Source organism: Sarcophilus harrisii, chromosome 1 (genome assembly GCF_902635505.1).
Source record: "Sarcophilus harrisii chromosome 1, mSarHar1.11, whole genome shotgun sequence".
NCBI lineage: Eukaryota > Metazoa > Chordata > Mammalia > Dasyuromorphia > Dasyuridae > Sarcophilus > Sarcophilus harrisii.
In genome coordinates, this window is record NC_045426.1 from 137,477,050 (window position 1) to 137,489,206 (window position 12,157).

At 34.1% G+C, this 12,157-nt stretch overlaps 1 protein-coding gene across 2 annotated transcripts in view; it reads right to left on the reverse strand.

The window, feature by feature from the left end:
* Window positions 1-12,157, reverse strand: part of HCN1 (hyperpolarization activated cyclic nucleotide gated potassium channel 1) — a 614,406-nt gene that overhangs the window by 87,423 nt on the left and 514,826 nt on the right. The window lies entirely within an intron of this gene.

Consider the following 12,157-nt stretch of genomic DNA (forward strand, 5'->3'; position numbering starts at 1 on the left):
AGAAATTCTTGTGATATCTATAACCTTTTCAAGGAAGAAAAATGTTTAATCACGTCCTCCTCTATGAAGTATTAAAAAATGTAGTGTATGTGCTTTTCTTCAGTATAATCTTAATTGTTTTGTTCTAACTTGTATCCATATTGGTAACAATAAGACAAATACCAGGTGCCAAATAACAGGATTGCTATTATAGTTATTTTTAATCAAAACTCTCCACATAGCATTAGTAATCACGGATACCTCAGTGAAAGTTTGCAAGAATGATATCCTGATCTCTGGAATAAAAGGTAATGGTATAGCTAAATCCCACTGCTCAGAACAACTGGAAGAAGAAAAAAAGCCACTCTTTAGAACAGATTTGGTTCTGCCCTGGTTGGCATGTAATGAACAACACTACAAAAAAATAGCCATTTCCCCCTTGTGTACTGACATAAACTTTGAGAAGGTCTGTAGTTTGAGATTTAGGTTCACTAATTCTGCTGTTTTCTTTCTATTCTGTGAATATAAGGCCAACTAAAATTTAACCAGAATCTCTCCAGACCAAGTATGTGGGCCTACACCCATTTATCTTAAAATACTGAAACAAAAAGAGTAGCAAAAGTGAGATTTGGGGTCTTGGTTTTTGGTTTTTAGTGGATAAGGGAAAAATATAGTCCTAGTCTATGAAAAACTATATTTTACATGAGTTCAAATGCTTATCAGTAACTTGTTATGTGTTTGACCATGTGCAAGATCATTAAGACTATTTTTCACCTTAATAATGAGAAAAAATAATTGATTAAAAAAGCTTTTAAATCTTAAAAATGCTATATAAATGTCAATAAAATTATTTATGATATAACGGGATTAAGACTGACTTTTGAGTAACAGGACATGGGTACAGACTGTCTCTGTCACTTACTATCTGTATGATTTTAGCAAATCACTTAACATTTCTGGGCCTCAGTTTCCCCATTTGTGAAATGACAGAGTTGAACTAGATAATATCTAAGGATCTATCCAGTTCTACATCTATGATATTTATTGTTGCTCAGTAATTTTTCAATCATGTCCAGCTTCTCATAACCCCATTTGGGGATTTCTTGGGAAAGACTAGTTTGCCATTTCCTTCTCCAGTTCACTTTACAGATGAGGAAATGGAAGCAAACACTTGTCTTGGATGACACAGCTACTAAGTATCTGAGGCCAGATTTGAACTCAGAAAGATGAATCTTGCTGACGCCAAGTCTGACATTCTATCCTTGTTCCACCCAGCTACTTAAAGATCTATTATCCATTCTTTATTTAATGTGTAATAGAAACAAGTTTTGGTACCATTCTACTCTCTTCCCTTCATCTTACATCTTACTATAATAGAAAAAACTTCAATTTTACTTTATGGGTTTGAATAAATATTTCCTCTAAAGGATTCCATCAGGGTTGCATTATTTCTCACCTAGATTATGACAATAGCCTTCTATTTGCTCCCTCTCCCTCAAGTCCTGCATGGAGTAAAAATGTTTTCTCACTGTACTTTGCTTCCCATTGACTTCAGAATGAAATAAAAAGATATGGTATTTAAAGTTCTTACCCATCTCCTTACCTTCTACTTCCCTTTGTTCAGTCTTGACCTGGCTACATTGACCTACTTGCATTTTTTCTCATAAAATACTCAATCAAGACTTTTTCACTGGCTGAATCTTGATACCTGGAATCCTTTCCAATCTCAATTCTACTTCCCAGAGTCACTGACTTTCTTTAAGAAACATGTAAATTCTGGCTTCTGAGGAAGCCTTTTCTCTTCTCCCAAATGCCTTCTAAAGTCACCTATCACATTTCTTTATGTATCTTGAAACTACCTATTTTTTATATAATCTTTTTCTTTAGAGTTGTGTTGAGGCCAAGGCCCATTTTTGCTTTTTTGTGTGTATTCCTAGCCCACAGTGCATGACACACAGCAATCATTTAATAGGGCAAATAGGGTGGCTAGGTGATACAATGGATAGAATGTGAGCCTGAAATAAAAATCATCTTCCTTAGTTCAAATCTTGCTTCAGACACTTATTATCTATGTGAGCCTGGATATATCAATCAGTCCTGTTTACCTGAGTTTCCTTATCATAAAATTGACCTATAGAAAGAAATAACAGACCATTCCAGTATCTCTACCAAGAAAAACCCAAAATGAGGTCATGAAGAGTTGGATACAATTTAAATAACAGACACTTAATGCCCTCTTATTGATTAAAAAATTCAACTCATTCATTGAACTCCCATGATCACATTTTAGATGTTAAGTTGAATTCTCACATTTTATTTCTCTGAATATTTTAAAATTTTCTATATGAAAACCATCTAATTTAGGATGTGCAAAGCTAGCAAATATGTGAGCAGGAAACAGATGGAATTGGAATAAACCTTTCTTTGAATCTAAATACCCCCTTCAGAGATCTTAATAGCTTCTCTATTTTCCACTGGAGGCTTTTTTTTTTTTTTTTTTTTTTTGCCTATAGTGGGACCTGAAAGTGAAGTAAAGAAGTATTTTGATGAATCTGGAAGTGAACTAAAACATTTTCATTTTTTTTTTCTAAATGTCACATCCCCAAAGATCACAGGAAGGTAGGAATCCTTAGGGAACATATACTTGGAGAAGTTAATGATCCCCATAAGCTATTTCAAAGGCATAATTTAGTTGTTGTTATAATTATCCCTGCTGAGTATCATTGTTAACTACAGATACAAAATGATCCTTGCATTGAACTGGTGCATAACCCCTGGGCAAATCTCCTGGTATTTATATATCCTTTAGTATTTAAATGTCTCATTTATAAAATAGGGCATGTATTTTCATGCATGGACTGTCCTTCATAGACACAGTGAATACTGCTGACACACCACAAGATCAACAGAGCATGTGATTTTCTTTTTTTTTTTTTTTTTTAATTTCATTGCAAAGGTAGATTTCTTCTACTAGAGTCCTAATTCGATGCCTCATTGAGAAATGGATTTAGATTTGGAAGGTATCAAAGTATATTCTAGTAGAACATTAGCTTTCAGAGTTACTATCAGTCTAGAAAGGCTCTGAGGATGTGCCCACCCAATAATTGTATAAATATCATAGCTTAGCTAAGTACCAAGTACAAACTTGTCACTTAGAGGTTGGTCATAAAGTAAAGAAATTTTTCAACCAAAGAAACTGATGAGTAGCATCTATTAAGGCAAAGGGGTGTTGATAATCATTTAAACGAGATAAAAATTTCTCAGCCACACCTTAGAATCATCTTCATCTTTGTTCCATTCTCTCCTACGGTGGTCGTTCCCTCTGATTCACTGGTCCCTCCCAGAACCTCCATTTTAAGCCCAACTATGTCTTTGTTCCTCTCCAGGGTGTACTGTTGATTCATCTTCATAGGACTTTTTCTACCTTGCTCCTCATGCCTGGATGTTCTCTCATCTTAATTTCGGTTCTCTTTTATAGGTTGTCTTCCCTCATTAAAATATGATCTCCTTGCAGCTGAGGAAAAACAAAAAGCTAAATGACTTGGAAAAAGTCACACAGCTCATTGTTTCTGAGGCTTCATGTAAACTCATGTCTTCCTGATTTTGAGTCTTCAGTCCTTTATCCACTATGCTACCTACTATCTGCCCAGATCTTTTCCTCTTGGGGAAAATATTGCTTTATATATGAAAATAACTGCCTTTTTATTCCATTTCATATTTCAGGAGAGGGAAAAAAATCAGCTATCAATTAGTAGGGATTTGTAGCTAATCTCCTAACAGGGCAGATCAAAACCTTTTCATTGAATTTTTAAAAATGCTTTACTCATGCTAGAATAACATTTCCTAGCTTAATGGTTATGCTTAAAGAAACACTGGAAATATATTCTGAGATCATTTCAATTTTTGGCAAAATTAAACTCAAAATTTGCTGTCATATGCCAAATTGATTTCATGTTGTTTAATGGTTTTTCATTTGTTTCTTGGTTGAATTTTCAAGTTCATATAGTTTTGGTAAAAAAAAAAAAAAAAAACAGGAATTTAGATTTTAAAATTATATTTTATCCAATAATTGCTATGGAAACTCAATCTCCTATAAAAATAATTAAAATCTGAGTGGAAAATCTAGATAATCTGTCATTATTTCTACCTTCCTCTAGGCTGGTTTGATTTTCATAGTTTTGAATGTCTCATATTTATGTATTTGTTCAAATAAATAAAATTTATTTCCCCTATAATTTATCTAAGATTCTTTGAATGGATCAGTCATCTAGTCATTCTCCTAAATAGGAGAGGGCATTCTATATTATATATATATATATATATATATATATATATATATACACATATGTAAATAAACAAAAGATTTAATGTATATTTGGTAGATGTTCTGATGAGAAAGATTCCATTAATTGCATAACTATAATGATTATAACTGGTACACTTTCAATGATAAGGGTGATAAGGGAGGGATGATAATGCCAAAATATCTAAAGAAAAACATTATAATATTCTTTCTCTTTTCCACTTAGCTTCCTAGGCATCCTTTGATCATCAGCTAAATGCCATTTTACAGGAGGCTTTTGCTAGTCCTTTTCCTTTTCACACCTGGAATTTTTCCTTGTAAGAATACCTTTCATGAATTCTGTACATGATTATATATCCCCACCTAATTAAAATGTCATCTCCTATATTAGAAATTGAATTCCTTGAGGGCAAGGACCAGGTTCCTGTCTTTCCTTCTATCCCCAGGATTCATGTTACCTGACACAAAGAAAGTACTTAATAAATGCATGGTGACTGCGCCATCAGGTTTTTAGATACTTTTTATTGTTATTCATTTATTTAGTAATGTTCAACTCTTCTTGATTCTATGGGCCATAATACAACATGTCCTTCTATCTTTCACTATCTCTCAAAATCTTTTCAACTTCATGTTTGTGGTTTCTAGCATGTTATCTATCCACTTCATCTTCTGCAGTTCCTTTTTTGTCTTCAATCTTTCCCAGCAACAAAGTCTTTTCCAATGAGTCCCATGTTCTTATTTTGTAGCTAAAATATTTAAGCTTTAGCTTTAGCATTTGTCCCTCCAATGAATAGTTAGTTAAATTCTTTAAATTTTGATTGATTTGATCTTATTGCTAGCCAAGGATACTCTCAAAAGTCTCCAAAACCAAACTTCAAAAGCACCAATCCTGTGTCCAGCTTTCCTTTTCTCCAATTCTCACAGCTGTTTATTGTTTCTGAAAAAATAATTGAAGCTTTGATGATATGAACATTTATTGGCAAGGTGATGTCTCTGCTTTTAGTTATACTGTCCATATTTGCCATAGCTTTCCTTCCAAAGAGCAAGTGTCTTTTAGTTTCGTGACAGAAGTCATAGTCTGCAGTGATCTTTGAACCCAAGAATACAAACTCTAATATTGCTTCCAATTGTTTTCTCTTTATTTGCTAGAAAGTTATGGGACCAGATGCTAAGATCTTAGTTTTTTTGATGTAAGATTTCAAGCGAGCTTTTACATTCTTCTCTTTCACTCTTAGTAAGAAGCTTCCTAATTCCTCCTCACTTTCTGCTACCAAAGTGGTATTGTCTGCCTATCTGAGATTGTTATTATTTTTCCCAGCAATCTTAATTGTGGCTTTTTATTAATCTTGTCTGGAATTCACTTGACATATTCTACTTTCAAATTAAATAATTAAGGTGACAATGCACAGCCTTGCTATATTCCTTTTCCAGTCTTAAAGCAGTTGTTCCATGTTCAGTTCTAACTGTTACTTCTTGGTTCACAAAGAAGCAGGAGATATATAAGATGACCTGGTATTCTCACCTCTTTAAGAACTTGCCACATTTTGTGTTCTACATATTCAGGAGCTTTAGTGCAATCAATGAAGCAGAAGCAAATGTTTGTTGTTTTTTTCCAGGATCTTCCTTCCTTTCTCCATAATTCAACAAATGTTGGCAATGTGGTTTTAGTTCCTTCTTCTCTTTAAAATCAGCCTGCTCTTCTGTTAATTCTCAGTTCACATATTGCTGAAATCTAGATTAAAAGATCTTAAACATCTACATGCTAGATATCTATAAAATGGCCTATTGTCACTGATCAAGACAGAAAACCTATTCCAAAGCTCTGACCAAAAATTTATATAAACTCTAAAATGAACATTACTTCTTTGTATAGTATGTTTCTATGGAGTTTTGACACTGTTAGAATTAATCTCCATTCATTCGTTCATTACATAATTTTTTCTTTATCCCATTTATCAATGCACCATATCGGAGTCATTTTTTGAGATGATAGATTTAATAGGTATGAGTATCCTTAATACCATAAAGAGAAAGTGAACTTTTTTAAAGCTACTAATAATTAGGTGGTTTTTTTTCCTATTTGTTAGGGAGTATACACACAATCCCTTTCCTTGTTAATGTGATATATGTTATTTCACTGCTTTTCCCTAAAACTGGCTTCTTTCTCTTCATTTAGATTTTTGCCTTCAGGGGCATCCTTACTTGCACTGTTATATCAGTCCTAACTGACAATGTAAACAAAAGAAAGGTTTTCCATTCTCTAAATTCCAATCATTATTTTGATTCTTTTCTTTCCTTTTGAGCAGTCTGTCAATAAGGATGTTTTCGATGCTAGATATGAAGACATTTGAGAATATTTTGATATTTTTCTAATTTTTAAAAATTTATCATAGGCTTATAAAACTAGAGTTGGAAATGGACCTGATAGATCATTTAGTTCATTCTTTTCTTTTTCTTATGACCTAATTGAAGCCATAAGACATTAATAGGATAGCTAGGTAGAATAGTAGATAGAGTGCCAGGCCTGGAGCCAGGGAAACTTCTATTTCTGAGTTCAAATCTGACCTCAAATATTTACTAGCTATGTGATCCAGGTAAGTCACTGAACCCTGATTGCTTCAATTTTCTCATCTGTAAAATAACCTGGAAAATGAAATAGCAAACTACTCCAGTGTCTTTGCCAAGAATACCCAAAATGGGGTAACAAAATTCAGACATACATGTATACTTATTGTGTATCTAATTTATATTTTAATGTATTTAACATCTACTGGTCATCCTGCCATCTAGGGGAGGGGGTAGGGGGTAAGAGGTGAAAAATTGGAACAAGAGGTTTGGCAATTGTTAATGCTGTAAAGTTACCCATGCATATAACCTGTAAATAAAAGGCTATTAAATTTAAAAAAAAAAAAAAAGGAAATTACTTATGCCTTTTTGTTTATCTTATTTTTGTGATCACCATCTGTGATCTTTTTAAAAAAATTTTTTTCTGTTATATGATATGTTATACAGATAGATTTATAAGTACATTTATAGCACACATTTCTTCTGTATGTAAATATACTTTTTTTTTGATTTGCACTTCCCAAATGCAACTGTTTAAATATCATTGTTAGTTCCTCATATAGTATATCTGATCTTGAGATGGTAGGTATAGACTAAACATGATGGTCACCCTATCATCTCTGATTAAAGTGAATCTCAAAAAATAAAAATTAAAATTAAAAAAATTTAAAAAAATTCAGACATAAATGAAAAACAACAAAAATACTAAAAGCCTTGCCCAAATTACCAGTGTAATATATGTTTTCTCCTCTTTTCACTGAACCCTGCTATGAAAAAAAGCATAGATTGTGCCCCCTTAAATACATGTTCTAGAACTTGCCATGGAATATTTAATACAAAGTTTAAAGGAATAAATTTGAAGCAGCCCTTTTCAGGATTGGAGTTGATAGTAATTAAAACTGGAGACAGAAAAGATTTTGGATTGGGTTTAGAAATGTTTCTATAAATTATTCTCCAGGGCTTGATTCATGAGGAAAAAATGTATTTACTGCCTCAAGATTTAAGAGATAGGGTTTGAAGACAAAGACCACAACTTTAAAATTCTCTAAAGATTATTGGTTTAGAAACCTAGCTACAACATTAATTATTAAGTTAGAAACTACTCCTTACCATGAGTTAAAAAAAAAACAATTGGCTTTAAAGTGTCTCATTACTAAAAATGGCATAAAATAAGTGGTTCAAATGAAAACTGATTATATTAGTCAGATCACAATAACTGAGCTTTGAAATATACACATTAAAATTTTGTTTAGCATTTCTCATGGCTACATTTTGTTGTTCATCTAATTTAATTTCTCGACATTCAATCAAATTTCAACATTAAATTATGAATACAAGTGGAGTTTGCAATTAATTTAGTCTTAGTTCTTTGTAACCCTGATAAATATGAATATATCACACTATTAAGTCTAATGTAAGGTGACAGTAGACACTGATCAATTCAATTAAGGGTACACTCAGAAATGGGCAAAAAAGATAACAATAGAGAAACTGGAAACATACACGCATATATTAAGAAACAACATTGACACTGATAGACATCATTAGAAACTGTTTCTCATATATCATGCTAGGCACAGCAAAAAACAATATGGTTTCATTTTAGAAAACAGATCATAAGAAAGCTCTAGTCCTGCCCAGAACAAATCATGAAGGTAACTTAACTGAGTAGGGCAGTAAGGGAGAAGATAGTAACTGTCAAATACAGTAAGTGGACTCCAAGGGCAATGTCAATCTACATACAATTGGGTGCCAGTCATAAAGACATAAAGAATGTGCTTAGAGAGAACTGAAGGGAGAAAGTTATCAAGTGAAGATGATTAAAGGAATTTGGTAGCAAATCTAAGTTTAGAAGTTACATTAAAGAGTTTACAAAGCACATAAGTTATGTTGATCATTAACATCTCTCTAGTAAAGATAATTAATCCATGCATACTATATTTGTACATATATAAAAATGAACAATTTTTTGTAAGAGCATATACACATACATGCATGTATACACACACATACATACATACCTACACACACACACACACACACACACACATCAGATTAGTCTAGGAGGCCAGGCCTTAACAAAATGAGCAGTTGGGTTTAGAAGTTGAATAAGTAAGTATGTCCTATTCTTTGTCTCAATATTTGGTTCAGTTTTCATGGAAATATTATTTTTGTTCCAGCCAGAGATGGAGTTGTCATGCTTTCAAAATGACATATTTTAGGAGAATCAGAAAATAGTATTTTTAACACAACCTGAAAAATACAGACTATATGTAGTAGCTGAGAGTAGTGCAAGGACTGATTTTAGATTTGGAAAAACAAAGATTCAAATTTTGTCCCTGAAATACACTACCTACAGGAACATGGAAAAGTCATTTAATCTGTCACTGTCCTAAGGAATTCTATTTCTATAAAAATTTGGGAAAAAATGAAATTATGTACCTGCCTCAGTTAATTTTTAGAATATAATGTGTCCATTTCCATAAGTATGTCAATTCTAGGTTTTTAAACCCTGTGAATACTTTACGGTTATGAATTCACTTCTCTTACTTTGCCCATACTTGCAAAAGGGAATTTACTTTCTGAAAGTAAATTCTGTAAGAGATATCTACGATAGAATTATTATAGAGAGCATAGACAGAATTTGCAGCGCATGGTAGGCAATCTAACTAGAACTGAGAACAAGTTTTTGCTGGAGTCAGATGCTCATGTCCTCAGGCTAGTGATATGCAGAGCAGTAGGAAAGAGTAGATGAGAATTTGTTTGATAGCATTTCCTTATCTTTCAGTAGCTATTAGATATCTGAGGATTCAAATGAACTTTTAAAAACTACTTGCAAACTTTGAAAAACAATGAACCATGTTTAGATCCCTGTCCATCTTCCATAACTGGAAGGGTAGAGGAAAGAGGGGAGAAGTGGCTGTAGCACTGGTGACCAAACAACAAATCTCATTTCTTATGAAGCTAGAACTACAACTTTTTTGAGAGTGGGATAGAATACTTGAATCAGAGTTGAAAAGATCCTCAGAAGTAATCTATTACAAACTATCATCCAAATTCAAATATTAAGTCTGTCTATGTCAGTCCTAACACCTACAAACTTTTATGAAGTGTTGTAGTAGTAGTAGAAAGCTCAAGTAAGTGAAGGGTAAGTAACAGTTGATGGCCTACATAAAAAACAAAATTTTACATGTGGGCCAAAGGTGGCCAGTTCCTGATTTAAGATAATAGGATGATATGTGTGTCATTTTGGGTAATACTAAGGTAAATGCCAAGTACTAAGGAACTTAGTACACTACAGCAGAGATGCTTAACATTGTGTGTGTGTGTGTGTGTGTGTGTGTGTGTGTGTGTGTTGTATATGTGATATGTGCATGTGTGTGTGAGAGAGAGGGAGAAACCCTATTGCTTCTCTGCTGAAAATATGTATCCATTCTCAGAATAATATTTTTAAATGCATAAAATAGGATAAAAAAAAGCAATTGAATTGAAATGCAAATTGCATTTCAATTCAATTGGTTTTCTTTGTGATGTGTAATGTGTACATATATGTGTATATATATATACATATATATATATATATACACACACACACATATAAATTTCAGGATGCATATCTGAACTGGAAAAATCTTTAAGATTATGTTAATCAAGGGCACTGCAAGAGATCTAATCTATTTTTGACATGAACTTGATAATCCAGAGAGACTCTAGGAGACAGGATAAATGCAAAGTTTGTTTTTTTTTTTATTTTTCTTTTCTGGGAAGGCTAGCATGTTCTTCAAAAAGAATATATTTATTAGGATTCATGAAATTGGGCTAGCTTTTCATAAAGTCCCCAAACTAGAGCTCATTGGATTTTGATACTTTTATTTACCAGAGTGGGTGCTCTTATTTTATTTTAGAAATGCATAGGTGGAAGGCGGAGCCAAGATGGCGGAGAAGACACACGCGACTTTCTAAGCTCTTCTCTTACCCTCTTTATCAATATTATATCGAGCCTCAAAAATAGTCTTGACTGCTACAATTCGTAAAGATAAGAAGTAGAACAACTCACCGGCCGAAGAAAATCTGCAGTCTCACCAAAAAAGGTTGGTTCCGGGGCCAGGGGGGAGATCGGCGCAGACAGGGAGAGAAATTAGGTTCCGAGGAGAGTCTCAAACAGAGGGTGAAAGCACAGATCTCAGCACAAGCGCACAGCCCCAACCAGCAGTACGGGCTTTTCCTTGGGGCAGCTGTGATCCTGCACGGCAGGAGGACGCAGCCCGGGTTAGCCTCCAATCTGCACAGTGGGGAGCTCGGCTTGGGGCCATAGAGCTTTTCCAGGGCCGATTTGCATTGGGCAGAGACACTGGGGCAGAGTTCCGGGCGGTCTGCGGTCTGCACTCAGCTGCTAATACTCACAGTCCCACAAGAGGCTCCGGCCTGGGGCAGTGACACTTTCACCACTTAGTCTCTAGCCAAAGGCAATCGCTAATCCACTCAGCCCTACTAAGCCGTTTGATAGCTAGGCCAGTGCTGAATCCACTCCTGTTGGGAGGAAAAACTCTCACTCAGAGCACTCCCATACCTCGGAGCCGGAAATCGCTTTAAATCTTCCCTGCTCTGCAGAGGAAGCTGGTAACCCTGCCTAGGAGACCCACCCTAAAGGCTTTAAAACATGAATAAAAAGATGAAAAGAACGATCCACAGCTTCTATGCAGAAAAAGAGCAGGTCAGCAAACCTGAAGAGACCTCAAACAGCAAAATGCATCAGACTGTCCTCCTTACATAATGCTCTCAGAAGAGACCATTAAAAGTCTCAAAAGAGAGTTAGAAGATAAATGGGAAAGGAAAGAGAAGCCTTCATAAGAGAGCAACAACTTCCTGAAATACGAATTGAAAAGTTAAAAATTCCTCAGGAAGTGCAAATTGGTGAATTGGAAAAATAAAAAATCACAGGAAAGTAAGAATTGTGAATTGAAAAATAAAGAATTCTACTAGAAAGTAGGATCCGTGAATTGGAAAAGACAAAGAACACGCAAGAAAGTAGGATCGGTGAATTGAAAGAAAAATCACTAAAAAAAAATTAGTGAAATGGAAAAATCTCCACAGACCAAAACAATACATTCAAAAACCTCAATTGGACAATACAGAAAGAAGTAAAAAAGCTAATGAAGAAAATAATTCTTTAAAAATTAGAACTGAACAAATTGAAACTAATGATGCATTGAGACAGCAGGAACCAGTCAAGCAAAACCAAAAATGACAAACTGGAAAAACCATGAATTATCTACTTGCAAAACGACAGACTTGAAAATAGATCTAGGA